Raw genomic sequence first — 22,317 nt, 5'->3', positions numbered from 1 at the left:
TTCTGCGGAAGATGAACAGGAATAGCGAGAACCAATGAGAGGCTAGCTGGAGGTGTCTGGACGGGCAAATTTAACTCTCATTTCCCACCAGGAAGAGGAAATAACCAAAGGCTCAGCGTGCCGTACCGGAACCAGATTAGGGCCTGAAGCCATCCTGCGGTGTTGCGGCCAGCTCAAAAGAAAGCGAGTTGAAGAAAGGAGCTCAGGGGCACTGTAATTCACAAACCTGCAGAGTTATAAATGACAGCTATCGTCCAAAAATAGACTGAAGTAAGGCTGCCAAGAGGACTTGAAAGCGGGGCAGAATTGCAGGAAACCGATTTCAGGAGGTAGACTGGAATTGCATTGCAAGCATAGGAAAAGAGGCAGAACGTCCACAATGATGCACTTGGCCAAAAAGGGCGTATGCGTTTTTTCCTGAATATATTCAGGAAAAAACGCATACGCCCTTTTTGGCCAACCAAGCAAGCTTGCAAAGGAAATCTGCACTACAATGAAGTCTCACTTCCCCCCGGTCAAAAGGGCCATCTGAAAAAAGTGTAAAATCCAGAAAGGCAGGACAGGCCATGGAGAACTGGGAGCCTTGTTATGCTGATGGGCGGGATGTAAATTGCCAACAACCACTCGGGAGAAGTGTATGGTGTTTCCTGAAACATCTAAAAAACAAAGCAACAGAACCTAGGGCACTTCCACTTATGGTCCTATAGCTTAGGGAAATTAAAATCAAAAAGACACAGCCACCCCAAAGTTTGGAACGGCTCTGTTTACAAGAACCTCGTTTACAGTACAAGTTCAACATCGCAGAAAGTGAAAAATGGATAAAGAAGTTGTGGTATTTACTTACAAAGCAATATCACTCAGCAATGAAATCTGTGTCATCAGGCCCTTAGCAGCACAATGAGTGGATTCAGGTATGATGATTCTAACTGAAGTAAGTCACACAGAAAAAGAAACATCATAAGATATCAGTAATACACGGAATGTAAACTTGGCTACACAGGAACTGAATTACAGAACAGAACAGGGTCTCAAATTTAGAAAACCAACTTATGCTTGCTTAAGTGTAAAGGTGAGTTGGGGTGCTGCATAAAACCAGAGATTGAAATGAGCACAGATAAAGTTCCTTAAGTCAAATATGGAATAGACAAGAGCTACTCCTTGCTCAACGAAATGGACTCAACACCGCATATTAAACGCCTAAGAATGTACCTGACTAGTAAGTATCTTAAAACCTATGGATTGCTATGTCTCCGAAAGAGAATCAAGCATGTGTACAGGGGCATAAACGCAGCAGTGATAGGATTGGAGAGCTTCGGTGAGCAAATGAAGACCCTTTGAAGTCATATTGCATGGTACCCATTACACGGGTCTTAACTCTCCAGGTTTAAGGTATTCTTCCTTCAGCTAAAACATGCATGTGGAACCCAAGTATGATCAACCATGTGATCGGGAGACGTGTTCAAATATGTCTCAGTTTTCCTCCCCTGGTACTCGGGTGCAACATTCCAGACGCTTTACTAACACTCTCCCCACTTGGAGAGTCAGCGCCTTTAACCTCCTGTTTGGCCCAGTTTGCAATTTCTGCGGAAGATGAACAGGAATAGCGAGAACCAATGAGAGACTAGCTGGAGGTGTCTGGACGGGCAAATTTAACTCTCATTTCCCACCAGGAAGAGGAAATAACCAAAGGCTCAGCGTGCCGTACCGGAACCAGATTAGGGCCTGAAGCCATCCTGCGGTGTTGCGGCCAGGTCACAAGAAAGCAAGTTGAACAAAGGAGCTCAGGGGCACTGTAATTCACACACCTGCAGAGTTATAAATGACAGCTATCGTCCAAAAATAGACTGAAGTAAGGCTGCCAAGAGGACTTGAAAGCGGGGCAGAATTGCAGGAAACCGATTTCAGGAGGTAGACTGGAATTGCATTGCAAGCATAGGAAAAGAGGCAGAACGTCCACAATGATGCACTTGGCCAAAAAGGGCGTATGCGTTTTTTCCTGAATATATTCAGGAAAAAACGCATACGCCCTTTTTGGCCAACCAAGCAAGCTTGCAAAGGAAATCTGCACTACAATGAAGTCTCACTTCCCCCCGGTCAAAAGGGCCATCTGAAAAAAGTGTAAAATCCAGAAAGGCAGGACAGGCCATGGAGAACTGGGAGCCTTGTTATGCTGATGGGCGGGATGTAAATTGCCAACAACCACTCGGGAGAAGTGTATGGTGTTTCCTGAAACATCTAAAAAACAAAGCAACAGAACCTAGGGCACTTCCACTTATGGTCCTATAGCTTAGGGAAATTAAAATCAAAAAGACACAGCCACCCCAAAGTTTGGGACGCCTCTGTTTACAACAACCTCGTTTACAGTACAAGTTCAACATCGCAGAAAGTGAAAAATGGATAAAGAAGTTGTGGTATTTACTTACAAAGCAATATCACTCAGCAATGAAATCTATGTCATCAGGCCCTTAGCATCACAATGAGTGGATTCAGGTATGATGATTCTAACTGAAATAAGTCACACAGAAAAAGAAACATCATAAGATATCAGTAATACACGGAATGTAAACTTGGCTACACAGGAACTGAATTACAGAACAGAACAGGGTCTCAAATTTAGAAAACCAACTTATGCTTGCTTAAGGGTAAAGGTGAGTTGGGGTGCTGCATAAAACCAGAGATTGAAATGAGCACAGATAAAGTTCCTTAAGTCAAATATGGAATAGACAAGAGCTACTCCTTGCTCAACGAAATGGACTCAACACCGCATATTAAACACCTAAGAATGTACCTGACTAGTAAGTATCGTAAAACCTATGGATTGCTATGTCTCCAAAAGAGAATCAAGCATGTGTACAGGGGCATAAACGCAGCAGTGATAGGATTGGAGAGGTTCGGTGAGCAAATGAAGACCCTTTGAAGTCATATTGCATGGTACCCATTACACGGGTCTCAACTCTCCAGGTTTAAGGTATTCTTCCTTCAGCTAAAACATGCATGTGGAACCCAAGTATGATCAACCATGTGAACGGGAGACGTGTTCAAGTATATCTCAGTTTTCCTCCCCTGGTACTCGGGTGCAACATTCCAGACGCTTTACTAACACTCTCCCCACTTGGAGAGTCAGCGCCTTTAACCTCCTGTTTGGCACAGTTTGCAATTTCTGCGGAAGATGAACAGGAATAGCGAGAACCAATGAGAGGCTAGCTGGAGGTGTCTGGACGGGCAAATTTAACTCTCATTTCCCACCAGGAAGAGGAAATAACCAAAGGCTCAGCGTGCCGTACCGGAACCAGATTAGGGCCTGAAGCCATCCTGCGGTGTTGCGGCCAGCTCAAAAGAAAGCGAGTTGAAGAAAGGAGCTCAGGGGCACTGTAATTCACAAACCTGCAGAGTTATAAATGACAGCTATCGTCCAAAAATAGACTGAAGTAAGGCTGCCAAGAGGACTTGAAAGCGGGGCAGAATTGCAGGAAACCGATTTCAGGAGGTAGACTGGAATTGCATTGCAAGCATAGGAAAAGAGGCAGAACGTCCACAATGATGCACTTGGCCAAAAAGGGCGTATGCGTTTTTTCCTGAATATATTCAGGAAAAAACGCATACGCCCTTTTTGGCCAACCAAGCAAGCTTGCAAAGGAAATCTGCACTACAATGAAGTCTCACTTCCCCCCGGTCAAAAGGGCCATCTGAAAAAAGTGTAAAATCCAGAAAGGCAGGACAGGCCATGGAGAACTGGGAGCCTTGTTATGCTGATGGGCGGGATGTAAATTGCCAACAACCACTCAGGAGAAGTGTATGGTGTTTCCTGAAACATCTAAAAAACAAAGCAACAGAGCCTAGGGCACTTCCACTTATGGTCCTATAGCTTAGGGAAATTAAAATCAAAAAGACACAGCCACCCCAAAGTTTGGAACGGCTCTGTTTACAAGAACCTCGTTTACAGTACAAGTTCAACATCGCAGAAAGTGAAAAATGGATAAAGAAGTTGTGGTATTTACTTACAAAGCAATATCACTCAGCAATGAAATCTGTGTCATCAGGCCCTTAGCAGCACAATGAGTGGATTCAGGTATGATGATTCTAACTGAAGTAAGTCACACAGAAAAAGAAACATCATAAGATATCAGTAATACACGGAATGTAAACTTGGCTACACAGGAACTGAATTACAGAACAGAACAGGGTCTCAAATTTAGAAAACCAACTTATGCTTGCTTAAGTGTAAAGGTGAGTTGGGGTGCTGCATAAAACCAGAGATTGAAATGAGCACAGATAAAGTTCCTTAAGTCAAATATGGAATAGACAAGAGCTACTCCTTGCTCAACGAAATGGACTCAACACCGCATATTAAACGCCTAAGAATGTACCTGACTAGTAAGTATCTTAAAACCTATGGATTGCTATGTCTCCGAAAGAGAATCAAGCATGTGTACAGGGGCATAAACGCAGCAGTGATAGGATTGGAGAGCTTCGGTGAGCAAATGAAGACCCTTTGAAGTCATATTGCATGGTACCCATTACACGGGTCTTAACTCTCCAGGTTTAAGGTATTCTTCCTTCAGCTAAAACATGCATGTGGAACCCAAGTATGATCAACCATCTGAACGGGAGACGTGTTCAAATATGTCTCAGTTTTCCTCCCCTGGTACTCGGGTGCAACATTCCAGACGCTTTACTAACACTCTCCCCACTTGGAGAGTCAGCGCCTTTAACCTCCTGTTTGGCCCAGTTTGCAATTTCTGCGGAAGATGAACAGGAATAGCGAGAACCAATGAGAGACTAGCTGGAGGTGTCTGGACGGGCAAATTTAACTCTCATTTCCCACCAGGAAGAGGAAATAACCAAAGGCTCAGCGTGCCGTACCGGAACCAGATTAGGGCCTGAAGCCATCCTGCGGTGTTGCGGCCAGGTCACAAGAAAGCAAGTTGAACAAAGGAGCTCAGGGGCACTGTAATTCACACACCTGCAGAGTTATAAATGACAGCTATCGTCCAAAAATAGACTGAAGTAAGGCTGCCAAGAGGACTTGAAAGCGGGGCAGAATTGCAGGAAACCGATTTCAGGAGGTAGACTGGAATTGCATTGCAAGCATAGGAAAAGAGGCAGAACGTCCACAATGATGCACTTGGCCAAAAAGGGCGTATGCGTTTTTTCCTGAATATATTCAGGAAAAAACGCATACGCCCTTTTTGGCCAACCAAGCAAGCTTGCAAAGGAAATCTGCACTACAATGAAGTCTCACTTCCCCCCGGTCAAAAGGGCCATCTGAAAAAAGTGTAAAATCCAGAAAGGCAGGACAGGCCATGGAGAACTGGGAGCCTTGTTATGCTGATGGGCGGGATGTAAATTGCCAACAACCACTCGGGAGAAGTGTATGGTGTTTCCTGAAACATCTAAAAAACAAAGCAACAGAACCTAGGGCACTTCCACTTATGGTCCTATAGCTTAGGGAAATTAAAATCAAAAAGACACAGCCACCCCAAAGTTTGGAACGGCTCTGTTTACAAGAACCTCGTTTACAGTACAAGTTCAACATCGCAGAAAGTGAAAAATGGATAAAGAAGTTGTGGTATTTACTTACAAAGCAATATCACTCAGCAATGAAATCTGTGTCATCAGGCCCTTAGCAGCACAATGAGTGGATTCAGGTATGATGATTCTAACTGAAGTAAGTCACACAGAAAAAGAAACATCATAAGATATCAGTAATACACGGAATGGAAACTTGGCTACACAGGAACTGAATTACAGAACAGAACAGGGTCTCAAATTTAGAAAACCAACTTATGCTTGCTTAAGGGTAAAGGTGAGTTGGGGTGCTGCATAAAACCAGAGATTGAAATGAGCACAGATAAAGTTCCTTAAGTCAAATATGGAATAGACAAGAGCTACTCCTTGCTCAATGAAATGGACTCAACACCGCATATTAAACGCCTAAGAATGTACCTGACTAGTAAGTATCTTAAAACCTATGGATTGCTATGTCTCCGAAAGAGAATCAAGCATGTGTACAGGGGCATAAACGCAGCAGTGATAGGATTGGAGAGGTTCGGTGAGCAAATGAAGACCCTTTGAAGTCATATTGCATGGTACCCATTACACGGGTCTTAACTCTCCAGGTTTAAGGTATTCTTCCTTCAGCTAAAACATGCATGTGGAACCCAAGTATGATCAACCATGTGAACGGGAGACGTGTTCAAATATGTCTCAGTTTTCCTCCCCTGGTACTCGGGTGCAACATTCCAGACGCTTTACTAACACTCTCCCCACTTGGAGAGTCAGCGCCTTTAACCTCCTCTTTGGCCCAGTTTGCAATTTCTGCGGAAGATGAACAGGAATAGCGAGAACCAATGAGAGACTAGCTGGAGGTGTCTGAACGGGCAAATTTAACTCTCATTTCCCACCAGGAAGAGGAATTAACCAAAGGCTCAGCATGCCAGGCCGGAACCAGATTAGGGCCTGAAGCCATCCTGCGGTGTTGCGGCCAGGTCACAAGAAAGCGAGTTGAAGAAAGGAGCTCAGGGGCACAGTAATTCACAAACCTGCAGAGTTATAAAAGACAGCTATCGTCCAAAAATAGACTGAAGTAAGGCTGCCAAGAGGACTTGAAAGCGGGGCAGAATTGCAGGAAACCGATTTCAGGAGGTAGACTGGAATTGCATTGCAAGCATAGGAAAAGAGGCAGAAAGTCCACAATGATGCACTTGGCCAAAAAGGGCGTATGCGTTTTTTCCTGAATATATTCAGGAAAAAACGCATACGCACTTTTTGGCCAACCAAGCAAGCTTGCAAAGGAAATCTGCACTACAATGAAGTCTCACTTCCCCCCGGTCAAAAGGGCCATCTGAAAAAAGTGTAAAATCCAGAAAGGCAGGACAGGCCATGGAGAACTGGGAGCCTTGTTATGCTGATGGGCGGGATGTAAATTGCCAACAACCACTCGGGAGAAGTGTATGGTGTTTCCTGAAACATCTAAAAAACAAAGCAACAGAGCCTAGGGCACTGCCACTTATGGTCCTATAGCTTAGGGAAATTAAAATCAAAAAGACACAGCCACCCCAAAGTTTGGGACGCCTCTGTTTACAAGAACCTCGTTTACAGTACAAGTTCAACATCGCAGAAAGTGAAAAATGGATAAAGAAGTTGTGGTATTTACTTACAAAGCAATATCACTCAGCAATGAAATCTATGTCATCAGGCCCTTAGCATCACAATGAGTGGATTCAGGTATGATGATTCTAACTGAAATAAGTCACACAGAAAAAGAAACATCATAAGATATCAGTAATACACGGAATGTAAACTTGGCTACACAGGAACTGAATTACACAACAGAACAGGGTCTCAAATTTAGAAAAACAACTTATGCTTGCTTAAGGGTAAAGGTGAGTTGGGGTGCTGCATAAAACCAGAGATTGAAATGAGCACAGATAAAGTTCCTTAAGTCAAATATGGAATAGACAAGAGCTACTCCTTGCTCAACGAAATGGACTCAACACCGCATATTAAACGCCTAAGAATGTACCTGACTAGTAAGTATCGTAAAACCTATGGATTGCTATGTCTCCAAAAGAGAATCAAGCATGTGTACAGGGGCATAAACGCAGCAGTGATAGGATTGGAGAGGTTCGGTGAGCAAATGAAGACCCTTTGAAGTCATATTGCATGGTACCCATTACACGGGTCTCAACTCTCCAGGTTTAAGGTATTCTTCCTTCAGCTAAAACATGCATGTGGAACCCAAGTATGATCAACCATGTGAACGGGAGACGTGTTCAAATATGTCTCAGTTTTCCTCCCCTGGTACTCGGGTGCAACATTCCAGACGCTTTACTAACACTCTCCCCACTTGGAGAGTCAGCGCCTTTAACCTCCTGTTTGGCACAGTTTGCAATTTCTGCGGAAGATGAACAGGAATAGCGAGAACCAATGAGAGGCTAGCTGGAGGTGTCTGGACGGGCAAATTTAACTCTCATTTCCCACCAGGAAGAGGAAATAACCAAAGGCTCAGCGTGCCGTACCGGAACCAGATTAGGGCCTGAAGCCATCCTGCGGTGTTGCGGCCAGGTCACAAGAAAGCGAGTTGAAGAAAGGAGCTCAGGGGCACTGTAATTCACAAACCTGCAGAGTTATAAATGACAGCTATCGTCCAAAAATAGACTGAAGTAAGGCTGCCAAGAGGACTTGAAAGCGGGGCAGAATTGCAGGAAACCGATTTCAGGAGGTAGACTGGAATTGCATTGCAAGCATAGGAAAAGAGGCAGAACGTCCACAATGATGCACTTGGCCAAAAAGGGCGTATGCGTTTTTTCCTGAATATATTCAGGAAAAAACGCATACGCCCTTTTTGGCCAACCAAGCAAGCTTGCAAAGGAAATCTGCACTACAATGAAGTCTCACTTCCCCCCGGTCAAAAGGGCCATCTGAAAAAAGTGTAAAATCCAGAAAGGCAACAGGCCATTGAGAACTGGGAGCCTTGTTATGCTGATGGGCGGGATGTAAATTGCCAACAGACACTTGGGAGAAGTGTATGGTGTTTCCTGAAACATCTAAAAAACAAAGCAACAGAGCCTAGGGCACTTCCACTTATGGTCCTATAGCTTAGGGAAATTAAAATCAAAAAGACACAGCCACCCCAATGTTTGGAACGGCTCTGTTTACAAGAACCTCGTTTACAGTACAAGTTCAACATCGCAGAAAGGGAAAAATGGATAAAGAAGTTGTGGTATTCACTTACAAAGCAATATCACTCAGCAATGAAATCTATGTCATCAGGCCCTTAGCAGTACAATGAGTGGATTCAGGTATGATGATTGTAACTGAAATAAGTCACACAGAAAAAGAAACATCATAAGATATCAGTAATACACGGAATGGAAACTTGGCTACACAGGAACTGAATTACAGAACAGAACAGGGTCTCAAATTTAGAAAAACAACTTATGCTTGCTTAAGGGTAAAGGTGAGTTGGGGTGCTGCATAAAACCAGAGATTGAAATGAGCACAGATAAAGTTCCTTAAGTCAAATATGGAATAGACAAGAGCTACTCCTTGCTCAACGAAATGGACTCAACACCGCATATTAAACACCTAAGAATGTACCTGACTTGTAAGTATCTTAAAACCTATGGATTGCTATGTCTCCGAAAGAGAATCAAGCATGTGTACAGGGGCATAAACGCAGCAGTGATAGGATTGGAGAGGTTCGGTGAGCAAATGAAGACCCTTTGAAGTCATATTGCATGGTACCCTTTCCACGGGTTTCAACTACCCAGGTTTAAGGTATTCTTCCTTCAGCTAAAACATGCATGTGGAACCTAGAGTATGATCAACCATGTGATCGGGAGACGTGTTCAAATATGTCTCAGTTTTCCTCCCCTGGTACTTGGGTGCAACATTCCAGACGCTTTACTAACACTCTCCCCACTTGGAGAGTCAGTCCCTTTAACCTCCTGTTTGGCCCAGTTTGAAATTTCTGCGGAAGATGAACAGGAATAGCGAGAACCAATGAGAGGCTAGCTGGAGGTGTCTGGACGGGCAAATTTAACTCTCATTTCCCACCAGGAAGAGGAATTAACCAAAGGCTCAGCATGCCAGGCCGGAACCAGATTAGGGCCTGAAGCCATCCTGCGGTGTTGGGGCCAGGTCACAAGAAAGCGAGTTGAAGAAAGGAGCTCAGGGGCACTGTAATTCACAAACCTGCAGAGTTATAAATGACAGCTATCGTCCAAAAATAGACTGAAGTAAGGCTGCCAAGAGGACTTGAAAGCGGGGCAGAATTGCAGGAAACCGATTTCAGGAGGTAGACTGGAATTGCATTGAAAGCATAGGAAAAGAGGCAGAACGTCCACAATGATGCACTTGGCCAAAAAGGGCGTATGCGTTTTTTCCTGAATATATTCAGGAAAAAACGCATACGCCCTTTTTGGCCAACCAAGCAAGCTTGCAAAGGAAATCTGCACTACAATGAAGTCTCACTTCCCCCCGGTCAAAAGGGCCATCTGAAAAAAGTGTAAAATCCAGAAAGGCAGGACAGGCCATGGAGAACTGGGAGCCTTGTTATGCTGATGGGCGGGATGTAAATTGCCAACAACCACTCAGGAGAAGTGTATGGTGTTTCCTGAAACATCTAAAAAACAAAGCAACAGAGCCTAGGGCACTGCCACTTATGGTCCTATAGCTTAGGGAAATTAAAATCAAAAAGACACAGCCACCCCAAAGTTTGGGACGCCTCTGTTTACAAGAACCTCGTTTACAGTACAAGTTCAACATCGCAGAAAGTGAAAAATGGATAAAGAAGTTGTGGTATTTACTTACAAAGCAATATCACTCAGCAATGAAATCTATGTCATCAGGCCCTTAGCATCACAATGAGTGGATTCAGGTATGATGATTCTAACTGAAATAAGTCACACAGAAAAAGAAACATCATAAGATATCAGTAATACATGGAATGTAAACTTGGCTACACAGGAACTGAATTACAGAACAGAACAGGGTCTCAAATTTAGAAAACCAACTTATGCTTGCTTAAGGGGAAAGGTGAGTTGGGGTGCTGCATAAAACCAGAGATTGAAATGAGCACAGATAAAGTTCCTTAAGTCAAATATGGAATAGACAAGAGCTACTCCTTGCTCAACGAAATGGACTCAACACCGCATATTAAACGCCTAAGAATGTACCTGACTAGTAAGTATCGTAAAACCTATGGATTGCTATGTCTCCAAAAGAGAATCAAGCATGTGTACAGGGGCATAAACGCAGCAGTGATAGGATTGGAGAGGTTCGGTGAGCAAATGAAGACCCTTTGAAGTCATATTGCATGGTACCCATTACACGGGTCTCAACTCTCCAGGTTTAAGGTATTCTTCCTTCAGCTAAAACATGCATGTGGAACCCAAGTATGATCAACCATGTGAACGGGAGACGTGTTCAAATATATCTCAGTTTTCCTCCCCTGGTACTCCGGTGCAACATTCCAGACGCTTTACTAACACTCTCCCCACTTGGAGAGTCAGCGCCTTTAACCTCCTGTTTGGCACAGTTTGCAATTTCTGCGGAAGATGAACAGGAATAGCGAGAACCAATGAGAGGCTAGCTGGAGGTGTCTGGACGGGCAAATTTAACTCTCATTTCCCACCAGGAAGAGGAAATAACCAAAGGCTCAGCGTGCCGTACCGGAACCAGATTAGGGCCTGAAGCCATCCTGCGGTGTTGCGGCCAGCTCAAAAGAAAGCGAGTTGAAGAAAGGAGCTCAGGGGCACTGTAATTCACAAACCTGCAGAGTTATAAATGACAGCTATCGTCCAAAAATAGACTGAAGTAAGGCTGCCAAGAGGACTTGAAAGCGGGGCAGAATTGCAGGAAACCGATTTCAGGAGGTAGACTGGAATTGCATTGCAAGCATAGGAAAAGAGGCAGAACGTCCACAATGATGCACTTGGCCAAAAAGGGCGTATGCGTTTTTTCCTGAATATATTCAGGAAAAAACGCATACGCCCTTTTTGGCCAACCAAGCAAGCTTGCAAAGGAAATCTGCACTACAATGAAGTCTCACTTCCCCCCAGTCAAAAGGGCCATCTGAAAAAAGTGTAAAATCCAGAAAGGCAGGACAGGCCATGGAGAACTGGGAGCCTTGTTATGCTGATGGGCGGGATGTAAATTGCCAACAACCACTCGGGAGAAGTGTATGGTGTTTCCTGAAACATCTAAAAAACAAAGCAACAGAGCCTAGGGCACTTCCACTTATGGTCCTATAGCTTAGGGAAATTAAAATCAAAAAGACACAGCCACCCCAAAGTTTGGAACGGCTCTGTTTACAAGAACCTCGTTTACAGTACAAGTTCAACATCGCAGAAAGTGAAAAATGGATAAAGAAGTTGTGGTATTTACTTACAAAGCAATATCACTCAGCAATGAAATCTGTGTCATCAGGCCCTTAGCAGCACAATGAGTGGATTCAGGTATGATGATTCTAACTGAAGTAAGTCACACAGAAAAAGAAACATCATAAGATATCAGTAATACACGGAATGTAAACTTGGCTACACAGGAACTGAATTACAGAACAGAACAGGGTCTCAAATTTAGAAAACCAACTTATGCTTGCTTAAGTGTAAAGGTGAGTTGGGGTGCTGCATAAAACCAGAGATTGAAATGAGCACAGATAAAGTTCCTTAAGTCAAATATGGAATAGACAAGAGCTACTCCTTGCTCAACGAAATGGACTCAACACCGCATATTAAACGCCTAAGAATGTACCTGACTAGTAAGTATCTTAAAACCTATGGATTGCTATGTCTCCGAAAGAGAATCAAGCATGTGTAGAGGGGCATAAACGCAGCAGTGATAGGATTGGAGAGCTTCGGTGAGCAAATGAAGACCCTTTGAAGTCATATTGCATGGTACCCATTACACGGGTCTTAACTCTCCAGGTTTAAGGTATTCTTCCTTCAGCTAAAACATGCATGTGGAACCCAAGTATGATCAACCATGTGAACGGGAGACGTGTTCAAATATGTCTCAGTTTTCCTCCCCTGGTACTCGGGTGCAACATTCCAGACGCTTTACTAACACTCTCCCCACTTGGAGAGTCAGCGCCTTTAACCTCCTGTTTGGCACAGTTTGCAATTTCTGCGGAAGATGAACAGGAATAGCGAGAACCAATGAGAGGCTAGCTGGAGGTGTCTGGACGGGCAAATTTAACTCTCATTTCCCACCAGGAAGAGGAAATAACCAAAGGCTCAGCGTGCCGTGCCGGAACCAGATTAGGGCCTGAAGCCATCCTGCGGTGTTGCGGCCAGGTCACAAGAAAGCAAGTTGAACAAAGGAGCTCAGGGGCACTGTAATTCACACACCTGCAGAGTTATAAATGACAGCTATCGTCCAAAAATAGACTGAAGTAAGGCTGCCAAGAGGACTTGAAAGCGGGGCAGAATTGCAGGAAACCGATTTCAGGAGGTAGACTGGAATTGCATTGCAAGCATAGGAAAAGAGGCAGAACGTCCACAATGATGCACTTGGCCAAAAAGGGCGTATGCGTTTTTTCCTGAATATATTCAGGAAAAAACGCATACGCCCTTTTTGGCCAACCAAGCAAGCTTGCAAAGGAAATCTGCACTACAATGAAGTCTCACTTCCCCCCGGTCAAAAGGGCCATCTGAAAAAAGTGTAAAATCCAGAAAGGCAGGACAGGCCATGGAGAACTGGGAGCCTTGTTATGCTGATGGGCGGGATGTAAATTGCCAACAACCACTCGGGAGAAGTGTATGGTGTTTCCTGAAACATCTAAAAAACAAAGCAACAGAACCTAGGGCACTTCCACTTATGGTCCTATAGCTTAGGGAAATTAAAATCAAAAAGACACAGCCACCCCAAAGTTTGGAACGGCTCTGTTTACAAGAACCTCGTTTACAGTACAAGTTCAACATCGCAGAAAGTGAAAAATGGATAAAGAAGTTGTGGTATTTACTTACAAAGCAATATCACTCAGCAATGAAATCTGTGTCATCAGGCCCTTAGCAGCACAATGAGTGGATTCAGGTATGATGATTCTAACTGAAGTAAGTCACACAGAAAAAGAAACATCATAAGATATCAGTAATACACGGAATGGAAACTTGGCTACACAGGAACTGAATTACAGAACAGAACAGGGTCTCAAATTTAGAAAACCAACTTATGCTTGCTTAAGGGTAAAGGTGAGTTGGGGTGCTGCATAAAACCAGAGATTGAAATGAGCACAGATAAAGTTCCTTAAGTCAAATATGGAATAGACAAGAGCTACTCCTTGCTCAATGAAATGGACTCAACACCGCATATTAAACGCCTAAGAATGTACCTGACTAGTAAGTATCTTAAAACCTATGGATTGCTATGTCTCCGAAAGAGAATCAAGCATGTGTACAGGGGCATAAACGCAGCACTGATAGTATTGGTGAGGATCGGTGAGCAAATGAAGACCCTTTGAAGTCATATTGCATGGTACCCATTACACGGGTCTTAACTCTCCAGGTTTAAGGTATTCTTCCTTCAGCTAAAACATGCATGTGGAACCCAAGTATGATCAACCATGTGAACGGGAGACGTGTTCAAATATGTCTCAGTTTTCCTCCCCTGGTACTCGGGTGCAACATTCCAGACGCTTTACTAACACTCTCCCCACTTGGAGAGTCAGCGCCTTTAACCTCCTCTTTGGCCCAGTTTGCAATTTCTGCGGAAGATGAACAGGAATAGCGAGAACCAATGAGAGACTAGCTGGAGGTGTCTGAACGGGCAAATTTAACTCTCATTTCCCACCAGGAAGAGGAATTAACCAAAGGCTCAGCATGCCAGGCCGGAACCAGATTAGGGCCTGAAGCCATCCTGCGGTGTTGCGGCCAGGTCACAAGAAAGCGAGTTGAAGAAAGGAGCTCAGGGGCACAGTAATTCACAAACCTGCAGAGTTATAAAAGACAGCTATCGTCCAAAAATAGACTGAAGTAAGGCTGCCAAGAGGACTTGAAAGCGGGGCAGAATTGCAGGAAACCGATTTCAGGAGGTAGACTGGAATTGCATTGCAAGCATAGGAAAAGAGGCAGAAAGTCCACAATGATGCACTTGGCCAAAAAGGGCGTATGCGTTTTTTCCTGAATATATTCAGGAAAAAACGCATACGCACTTTTTGGCCAACCAAGCAAGCTTGCAAAGGAAATCTGCACTACAATGAAGTCTCACTTCCCCCCGGTCAAAAGGGCCATCTGAAAAAAGTGTAAAATCCAGAAAGGCAGGAAAGGCCATGGAGAACTGGGAGCCTTGTTATGCTGATGGGCGGGATGTAAATTGCCAACAACCACTCGGGAGAAGTGTATGGTGTTTCCTGAAACATCTAAAAAACAAAGCAACAGAGCCTAGGGCACTGCCACTTATGGTCCTATAGCTTAGGGAAATTAAAATCAAAAAGACACAGCCACCCCAAAGTTTGGGACGCCTCTGTTTACAAGAACCTCGTTTACAGTACAAGTTAAACATCGCAGAAAGTGAAAAATGGATAAAGAAGATGTGGTATTTACTTACAAAGCAATATCACTCAGCAATGAAATCTATGTCATCAGGCCCTTAGCATCACAATGAGTGGATTCAGGTATGATGATTCTAACTGAAATAAGTCACACAGAAAAAGAAACATCATAAGATATCAGTAATACACGGAATGTAAACTTGGCTACACAGGAACTGAATTACAGAACAGAACAGGGTCTCAAATTTAGAAAAACAACTTATGCTTGCTTAAGGGTAAAGGTGAGTTGGGGTGCTGCATAAAACCAGAGATTGAAATGAGCACAGATAAAGTTCCTTAAGTCAAATATGGAATAGACAAGAGCTACTCCTTGCTCAACGAAATGGACTCAACACCGCATATTAAACGCCTAAGAATGTACCTGACTAGTAAGTATCGTAAAACCTATGGATTGCTATGTCTCCAAAAGAGAATCAAGCATGTGTACAGGGGCATAAACGCAGCAGTGATAGGATTGGAGAGGTTCGGTGAGCAAATGAAGACCCTTTGAAGTCATATTGCATGGTACCCATTACACGGGTCTCAACTCTCCAGGTTTAAGGTATTCTTCCTTCAGCTAAAACATGCATGTGGAACCCAAGTATGATCAACCATGTGAACGGGAGACGTGTTCAAATATGTCTCAGTTTTCCTCCCCTGGTACTCGGGTGCAACATTCCAGACGCTTTACTAACACTCTCCCCACTTGGAGAGTCAGCGCCTTTAACCTCCTGTTTGGCACAGTTTGCAATTTCTGCGGAAGATGAACAGGAATAGCGAGAACCAATGAGAGGCTAGCTGGAGGTGTCTGGACGGGCAAATTTAACTCTCATTTCCCACCAGGAAGAGGAAATAACCAAAGGCTCAGCGTGCCGTACCGGAACCAGATTAGGGCCTGAAGCCATCCTGCGGTGTTGCGGCCAGGTCACAAGAAAGCGAGTTGAAGAAAGGAGCTCAGGGGCACTGTAATTCACAAACCTGCAGAGTTATAAATGACAGCTATCGTCCAAAAATAGACTGAAGTAAGGCTGCCAAGAGGACTTGAAAGCGGGGCAGAATTGCAGGAAACCGATTTCAGGAGGTAGACTGGAATTGCATTGCAAGCATAGGAAAAGAGGCAGAACGTCCACAATGATGCACTTGGCCAAAAAGGGCGTATGCGTTTTTTCCTGAATATATTCAGGAAAAAACGCATACGCCCTTTTTGGCCAACCAAGCAAGCTTGCAAAGGAAATCTGCACTACAATGAAGTCTCACTTCCCCCCGGTCAAAAGGGCCATCTGAAAAAAGTGTAAAATCCAGAAAGGCAACAGGCCATTGAGAACTGGGAGCCTTGTTATGCTGATGGGCGGGATGTAAATTGCCAACAGACACTTGGGAGAAGTGTATGGTGTTTCCTGAAACATCTAAAAAACAAAGCAACAGAGCCTAGGGCACTTCCACTTATGGTCCTATAGCTTAGGGAAATTAAAATCAAAAAGACACAGCCACCCCAAAGTTTGGAACGGCTCTGTTTACAAGAACCTCGTTTACAGTACAAGTTCAACATCGCAGAAAGGGAAAAATGGATAAAGAAGTTGTGGTATTCACTTACAAAGCAATATCACTCAGCAATGAAATCTATGTCATCAGGCCCTTAGCAGTACAATGAGTGGATTCAGGTATGATGATTGTAACTGAAATAAGTCACACAGAAAAAGAAACATCATAAGATATCAGTAATACACGGAATGGAAACTTGGCTACACAGGAACTGAATTACAGAACAGAACAGGGTCTCAAATTTAGAAAAACAACTTATGCTTGCTTAAGGGTAAAGGTGAGTTGGGGTGCTGCATAAAACCAGAGATTGAAATGAGCACAGATAAAGTTCCTTAAGTCAAATATGGAATAGACAAGAGCTACTCCTTGCTCAACGAAATGGACTCAACACCGCATATTAAACACCTAAGAATGTACCTGACTTGTAAGTATCTTAAAACCTATGGATTGCTATGTCTCCGAAAGAGAATCAAGCATGTGTACAGGGGCATAAACGCAGCAGTGATAGGATTGGAGAGGTTCGGTGAGCAAATGAAGACCCTTTGAAGTCATATTGCATGGTACCCATTCCACGGGTTTCAACTACCCAGGTTTAAGGTATTCTTCCTTCAGCTAAAACATGCATGTGGAACCTAGAGTATGATCAACCATGTGATCGGGAGACGTGTTCAAATATGTCTCAGTTTTCCTCCCCTGGTACTTGGGTGCAACATTCCAGACGCTTTACTAACACTCTCCCCACTTGGAGAGTCAGTCCCTTTAAACTCCTGTTTGGCCCAGTTTGAAATTTCTGCGGAAGATGAACAGGAATAGCGAGAACCAATGAGAGGCTAGCTGGAGGTGTCTGGACGGGCAAATTTAACTCTCATTTCCCACCAGGAAGAGGAAATAACCAAAGGCTCAGCGTGCCGTACCGGAACCAGATTAGGGCCTGAAGCCATCCTGCGGTGTTGCGGCCAGCTCAAAAGAAAGCGAGTTCAAGAAAGGAGCTCAGGGGCACTGTAATTCACAAACCTGCAGAGTTATAAATGACAGCTATCGTCCAAAAATAGACTGAAGTAAGGCTGCCAAGAGGACTTGAAAGCGGGGCAGAATTGCAGGAAACCGATTTCAGGAGGTAGACTGGAATTGCATTGCAAGCATAGGAAAAGAGGCAGAACGTCCACAATGATGCACTTGGCCAAAAAGGGCGTATGCGTTTTTTCCTGAATATATTCAGGAAAAAACGCATACGCCCTTTTTGGCCAACCAAGCAAGCTTGCAAAGGAAATCTGCACTACAATGAAGTCTCACTTCCCCCCAGTCAAAAGGGCCATCTGAAAAAAGTGTAAAATCCAGAAAGGCAGGACAGGCCATGGAGAACTGGGAGCCTTGTTATGCTGATGGGCGGGATGTAAATTGCCAACAACCACTCGGGAGAAGTGTATGGTGTTTCCTGAAACATCTAAAAAACAAAGCAACAGAACCTAGGGCACTTCCACTTACGGTCCTATAGCTTAGGGAAATTAAAATCAAAAAGACACAGCCACCCCAAAGTTTGGAACGGCTCTGTTTACAAGAACCTCGTTTACAGTACAAGTTCAACATCGCAGAAAGTGAAAAATGGATAAAGAAGTTGTGGTATTTACTTACAAAGCAATATCACTCAGCAATGAAATCTGTGTCATCAGGCCCTTAGCAGCACAATGAGTGGATTCAGGTATGATGATTCTAACTGAAGTAAGTCACACAGAAAAAGAAACATCATAAGATATCAGTAATACACGGAATGTAAACTTGGCTACACAGGAACTGAATTACAGAACAGAACAGGGTCTCAAATTTAGAAAACCAACTTATTCTTGCTTAAGTGTAAAGGTGAGTTGGGGTGCTGCATAAAACCAGAGATTGAAATGAGCACAGATAAAGTTCCTTAAGTCAAATATGGAATAGACCAGAGCTACTCCTTGCTCAACGAAATGGACTCAACACCGCATATTAAACGCCTAAGAATGTACCTGACTAGTAAGTATCTTAAAACCTATGGATTGCTATGTCTCTGAAAGAGAATCAAGCATGTGTACAGGGGCATAAACGCAGCAGTGATAGGATTGGAGAGCTTCGGTGAGCAAATGAAGACCCTTTGAAGTCATATTGCATGGTACCCATTACACGGGTCTTAACTCTCCAGGTTTAAGGTATTCTTCCTTCAGCTAAAACATGCATGTGGAACCCAAGTATGATCAACCATGTGAACGGGAGACGTGTTCAAATATGTCTCAGTTTTCCTCCCCTGGTACTCGGGTGCAACATTCCAGACGCTTTACTAACACTCTCCCCACTTGGAGAGTCAGCGCCTTTAACCTCCTGTTTGGCCCAGTTTGCAATTTCTGCGGAAGATGAACAGGAATAGCGAGAACCAATGAGAGGCTAGCTGGAGGTGTCTGGACGGGCAAATTTAACTCTCATTTCCCACCAGGAAGAGGAAATAACCAAAGGCTCAGCGTGCCGTGCCGGAACCAGATTAGGGCCTGAAGCCATCCTGCGGTGTTGCGGCCAGGTCACAAGAAAGCAAGTTGAACAAAGGAGCTCAGGGGCACTGTAATTCACAAACCTGCAGAGTTATAAATGACAGCTATCGTCCAAAAATATACTGAAGTAAGGCTGCCAAGAGGACTTGAAAGCGGGGCAGAATTGCAGGAAACCGATTTCAGGAGGTAGACTGGAATTGCATTGAAAGCATAGGAAAAGAGGCAGAACGTCCACAATGATGCACTTGGCCAAAAAGGGCGTATGCGTTTTTTCCTGAATATATTCAGGAAAAAACGCATACGCCCTTTTTGGCCAACCAAGCAAGCTTGCAAAGGAAATCTGCACTACAATGAAGTCTCACTTCCCCCCGGTCAAAAGGGCCATCTGAAAAAAGTGTAAAATCCAGAAAGGCAGGACAGGCCATGGAGAACTGGGAGCCTTGTTATGCTGATGGGCGGGATGTAAATTGCCAACAACCACTCGGGAGAAGTGTATGGTGTTTCCTGAAACATCTAAAAAACAAAGCAACAGAACCTAGGGCACTTCCACTTATGGTCCTATAGCTTAGGGAAATTAAAATCAAAAAGACACAGCCACCCCAAAGTTTGGAACGGCTCTGTTTACAAGAACCTCGTTTACAGTACAAGTTCAACATCGCAGAAAGTGAAAAATGGATAAAGAAGTTGTGGTATTTACTTACAAAGCAATATCACTCAGCAATGAAATCTGTGTCATCAGGCCCTTAGCAGCACAATGAGTGGATTCAGGTATGATGATTCTAACTGAAATAAGTCACACAGAAAAAGAAACATCATAAGATATCAGTAATACACGGAATGTAAACTTGGCTACACAGGAACTGAATTACAGAACAGAACAGGGTCTCAAATTTAGAAAACCAACTTATGCTTGCTTAAGGGGAAAGGTGAGTTGGGGTGCTGCATAAAACCAGAGATTGAAATGAGCACAGATAAAGTTCCTTAAGTCAAATATGGAATAGACAAGAGCTACTCCTTGCTCAACGAAATGGACTCAACATCGCATATTAAACGCCTAAGAATGTACCTGACTAGTAAGTATCTTAAAACCTATGGATTGCTATGTCTCCGAAAGAGAATCAAGCATGTGTACAGGGGCATAAACGCAGCAGTGATAGGATTGGAGAGGTTCGGTGAGCAAATGAAGACCCTTTGAAGTCATATTGCATGGTACCCATTACACGGGTCTTAACTCTCCAGGTTTAAGGTATTCTTCCTTCAGCTAAAACATGCATGTGGAACCCAAGTATGATCAACCATGTGAACGGGAGACGTGTTCAAATATGTCTCAGTTTTCCTCCCCTGGTACTCGGGTGCAACATTCCAGACGCTTTACTAACACTCTCCCCACTTGGAGAGTCAGCGCCTTTAACCTCCTGTTTGGCCCAGTTTGCAATTTCTGCGGAAGATGAACAGGAATAGCGAGAACCAATGAGAGGCTAGCTGGAGGTGTCTGCACGGGCAAATTTAACTCTCATTTCCCACCAGGAAGAGGAAATAACCAAAGGCTCAGCGTGCCGTGCCGGAACCAGATTAGGGCCTGAAGCCATCCTGCGGTGTTGCGGCCAGGTCACAAGAAAGCGAGTTGAAGAAAGGAGCTCAGGGGCACTGTAATTCACACACCTGCAGAGTTATAAATGACAGCTATCGTCCAAAAATAGACTGAAGTAAGGCTGCCAAGAGGACTTGAAAGCGGGGCAGAATTGCAGGAAACCGATTTCAGGAGGTAGACTGGAATTGCATTGAAAGCATAGGAAAAGAGGCAGAACGTCCACAATGATGCACTTGGCCAAAAAGGGCGTATGCGTTTTTTCCTGAATATATTCAGGAAAAAACGCATACGCCCTTTTTGGCCAACCAAGCAAACTTGCAAAGGAAATCTGCACTACAATGAAGTCTCACTTCCCCCCGGTCAAAAGAGCCATCTGAAAAAAGTGTAAAATCCAGAAAGGCAGGACAGGCCATGGAGAACTGGGAGCCTTGTTATGCTGATGGGCGGGATGTAAATTGCCAACAACCACTCGGGAGAAGTGTATGGTGTTTCCTGAAACATCTAAAAAACAAAGCAACAGAACCTAGGGCACTTCCACTTATGGTCCTATAGCTTAGGGAAATTAAAATCAAAAAGACACAGCCACCCCAAAGTTTGGAACGGCTCTGTTTACAAGAACCTCGTTTACAGTACAAGTTCAACATCGCAGAAAGTGAAAAATGGATAAAGAAGTTGTGGTATTTACTTACAAAGCAATATCACTCAGCACTGAAATCTGTGTCATCAGGCCCTTAGCAGCACAATGAGTGGATTCAGGTATGATGATTCTAACTGAAATAAGTCACACAGAAAAAGAAACATCATAAGATATCAGTAATACATGGAATGGAAACTTGGCTACACAGGAACTGAATTACAGAACAGAACAGGGTCTCAAATTTAGAACACCAACTTATGCTTGCTTAAGGGTAAAGGTGAGTTGGGGTGCTGCATAAAACCAGAGATTGAAATGAGCACAGATAAAGTTCCTTAAGCCAAATATGGAATAGACAAGAGCTACTCCTTGCTCAACGAAATGGACTCAACACCCCATATTAAACGCCTAAGAATGTACCTGACTAGTAAGTATCTTAAAACCTATGGATTGCTATGTCTCCGAAAGAGAATCAAGCATGTGTACAGGGGCATAAACGCAGCAGTGATAGGATTGGAGAGGTTTGGTGAGCAAATGAAGACCCTTTGAAGTCATATTGCATGGTACCCATTACACGGGTCTCAACTCTCCAGGTTTAAGGTATTCTTCCTTCAGCTAAAACATGCATGTGGAACCCAAGTATGATCAACCATGTGAACGGGAGACGTGTTCAAATATGTCTCAGTTTTCCTCCCCTGGTACTCGGGTGCAACATTCCAGACGCTTTACTAACACTCTCCCCACTTGGAGAGTCAGCGCCTTTAACCTCCTGTTTGGCACAGTTTGCAATTTCTGCGGAAGATGAACAGGAATAGCGAGAACCAATGAGAGGCTAGCTGGAGGTGTCTGGACGGGCAAATTTAACTCTCATTTCCCACCAGGAAGAGGAAATAACCAAAGGCTCAGCGTGCCGTGCCGGAACCAGATTAGGGCCTGAAGCCATCCTGCGGTGTTGCGGCCAGCTCAAAAGAAAGCGAGTTGAAGAAAGGAGCTCAGGGGCACT

This window comes from Delphinus delphis, chromosome 2 (genome assembly GCF_949987515.2).
Source record: "Delphinus delphis chromosome 2, mDelDel1.2, whole genome shotgun sequence".
Lineage (NCBI taxonomy): Eukaryota > Metazoa > Chordata > Mammalia > Artiodactyla > Delphinidae > Delphinus > Delphinus delphis.
The sequence above is the reverse complement of the archived record's forward strand: the minus strand, read 5'-3'. Positions refer to the sequence as shown.